We start from the raw sequence: 3,576 nt of genomic DNA on the forward strand, positions 1-3,576 counted from the left end.
TTGGGGACAGGAAAGTAATTTCTATATTCACAGAAGTTCTCCCTGAGCCAAAAAACTTAAGTATTCATACAGCCGTGGGGTTTTTGAATAGTTTCAATATTCCCATAAATGTGTCTGATAACATAAAATAGGAATTCAACTGCCAGATTGACTGTGGTTTACGACAACGCAACTCATTGACCAACATGCTCATTCATGCCTTTCATTTGACGGGACACCCACCGGCCACAACACCTGCACGACTGAATCAGATCCAATACGAGAATTTGTCAGCCTCTGGCAGAAAGCAATTCATTTAACAATATCTTGCATTTTATCACCGTAGTTTGCAGCGTGATAGAAATACACTACCACAAATTGCACTTAGAGCTATACCATATGATTATGTTGTTTTGTAAAGCGTTAAAATGTTAAAATAACCGATACAAACCATGACTTCGTGCTTAGTTATTTACACAAAATGCATTTTGTCTTTTATATGAGTGAGCATACAATACAATTGTAAAGTAGATCATGTATAATAATAATAATAATAATAAATAATAATACAATTATAAATAGAAACAAGAGAAAGAGCTACACAGAAAATGCCATTTTAAATAGGTTGGTTTTGAGATGGGATTTGAAGGTGGAAGAGAATCGATGTTCCGAATTTTGGGAGAAAGTGAGTTCCGGAGTTTGGGGCCAGAGCAGCTGAAAGCTCTGTCCCCCATCGTGCTAAGACGGGCAGGGGTGGGGGCACACAGAGGTGGAGGGAGGAAGAGTATCTGAGGGAACGAGAGGGAATAGAAATTTGAAGAATGTCAGATAGGTATGGGGGGGGCAAGGTTATGGATTGCTTTAAATGTATAAAGAAGAATGTATCAGACGTATTTACAGATAACTGCGATTGGTTGGCAACTAGTTTAGGGTGTCCCCTCCTGACTGCCCGAAGACATCTAGTACAGGCTCCGGCATGCCCGCGACCCTTGTGGGGAGAAGCGGATTAGAAAATAAATGGATATATTTACAGATAAACTTTGAAAATAGTTCACATCTACTGGATTATTATTCATCCATCCATTTTCTAATGCACTTTCTCCTCGCAAGGGTTGCAGGGGGGGCTGGAGCTTATCGCAGCTGTTTTACGGAAGTAGGCGGGGGGCACCCTGAACCGGTTACCAGTCAATCACAGGGTACACAGAGACAAACATCTGCACTCACGCTGACACCAAGGGACAATTTAGAATGATCAATCAGTCTGTCATGCACGTTTTTGGAATGTGGGAGGGACCCGCAGTACCCGGGGAAAACCCGCACAGGCACAGGGAGAACATGCTAACTCAACACAGGAAGCCCTGAGGCAGGTCAAACCAAGTACCTCTGCAGTGTGAGGTCGAAGCATTAACCACTGGACAATGGGACTATCTTGTTATACATGTATCCCATCAATATGATAACAGAAAAGTTGAGGAAACAATTTCTTCAGCCGTCATCTGTGCTTCAATTTTTGTAAAATAGCAAAATCCTTCACTAAATTGCCATCGTTATTTAAAGGACAACCGACGTCTCCGGAGTTGTGTCCATAATTTGTAAAATGTCTTCAAATGACTTCTACTGAGTGTATTTTACAAAGATTCCACCGCATATAGCTATATTTTACGTTTTAAGACTTGCACTGAATATTCCGGAAGTCCTGTTTTTGAGTTGGTGACGAGTCCGTACGTTACGTCATTGAAGGAACGCTCCTGACCGAAAAAAGGACACATTGTAGCAGTCTTTCCATCACGTCAATGCATTTTGCTGTACTTGTTTGGTCTGAAAACCTCGTGTTGCATCACAAAGAGGCAGAAGAGGGCGACAAAGCTCCATATAAGGAATTAATCAGCCTGTGGAAACGGGCTGATTAATTCCTTACACAGCTTTGTCGCCATGTTCTGCCTTTTTTGGGTGTGACATTTTCCACCCCTGATGCCTCAAAATGACACGGAATAAATTCTTTAATCGATTGCAAACATGTATGCTTTCTTCTTCAGAACTATTTGAATCATATTCATAACTGGATGATTAACAAGAAAGCATATTCTCCGCATCTGAAGCCATTGTTTTGATTCTCGAGCAAGACGTCTTGCCGTGACACCATGAACATGGGGGCCTTCTGAAACTGGCCACTTCCGGTTTCAAATTAAAGTACTTTTTAGACACTTTAAGTCATTTTCAATGGTGTTTTGCATTTGACTAAAAATATCATACTGCGTGTTTTGGGTATTTTAGATGCTATAAAACGTTTTTGTGATGTCAGTTAGGAAACAAAAAAGTGACATCGGGTGTCCTTTAAGGTTTAATGTAGACCATGTTTACAACACACTTCTTAGGTCGATACCACATAGGCTTAGTCCTGCTAATGAGTTGAAACTAGAGCCAAAATAGACAATAGAGGTAATAAGATTGGCTATGGAGGTGAAACCAGTGCCAGGGATAGAACAATAGAGGTAATTAGATTGACTTCAGGGAGTGGTCCACTGCTCCTCCAACCTTAGAGCAGGGACCTGTCAGAGAGAACTTTAGTTCACAAATGAAGCTCTTTGGATGAGTAGTGAAACGTACGACCCCTTCAATAATGGACCACTCCTGTACGACTGAGAGCCTACATAGACGTATAACAGGAAAGTGTGACGTGGAAATGACTTTAGCTCCCGTAACCACCTTTCATTAAATTTAGCTAATCAGCCTTTTAAAAAAGTTATTATTATTCTTATAATTGTTATTATTATTTATAAAATCATTTTGTCCAAACAAAATCATAAATAAAATAATGTTTTTGAAATAGAGCAGTCGTACTGTATACTATGAGCGAAAATAACAAGACATCCAGCCACACTTGCAATCATGCTCTTCCTCAAAAACTTTGGAAAGAGTCCCTGGCAGAAGGCTTTCCTCACTCATGCAAGTTATTCACCGTGTAATAAATCTTCCGTTACTCAACCTCTCAGTGGAAACATGGCAAGTTCAAGGTGCAATGAATGGTGCAAGACAGTGGAGTGGACCATCCCTATTCTTCTTAAAAAAATAATGCAATCATAGAAGGATACCAGAGATGGTGAGCACAGCACGAGAAATGGAAATTGCGACGTTAGCGCAAAGTGGTACACGCCTTCTGGAACATGCGTCACAGGACACTCTGACGAAGGCGGAAGTATACGCCGAAACATGTCAGGTAATTGAACACCTGAAATACACTGTAAGGATAGAATCTGTTTTGTGTTAGATATCAAGTAGACAGGATGAACTTAATACAACTGATACATGCAGAGCTGAGCTTCAGAATCAGTCCTCGCTCAGCGACGGTGTAAATGCATAGTTATGGTTATCCGACTCGACATACAATGTAAACCTTTGGGATTGACTGGCAATGTCAGTCCGCCTTTTGAATAAGATAATCACGGTAGACGACGGGCAGACTGGAGAATGCGCAAGCCTCCTTCTGCATATTTGCGTTATGCGTTAATTATAACAATAATAATAATAATAATAATAATAATAATAATAATAATATTTTTTAGGGAGAAAAAGAAAATCTCTTTTAAGTATTTTTTT

Source organism: Hippocampus bargibanti, linkage group LG14 (assembly GCF_051943395.1).
Source record: "Hippocampus bargibanti isolate YZ-2025 linkage group LG14, ASM5194339v1, whole genome shotgun sequence".
NCBI classification, from domain to species: Eukaryota; Metazoa; Chordata; class Actinopteri; order Syngnathiformes; family Syngnathidae; genus Hippocampus; species Hippocampus bargibanti.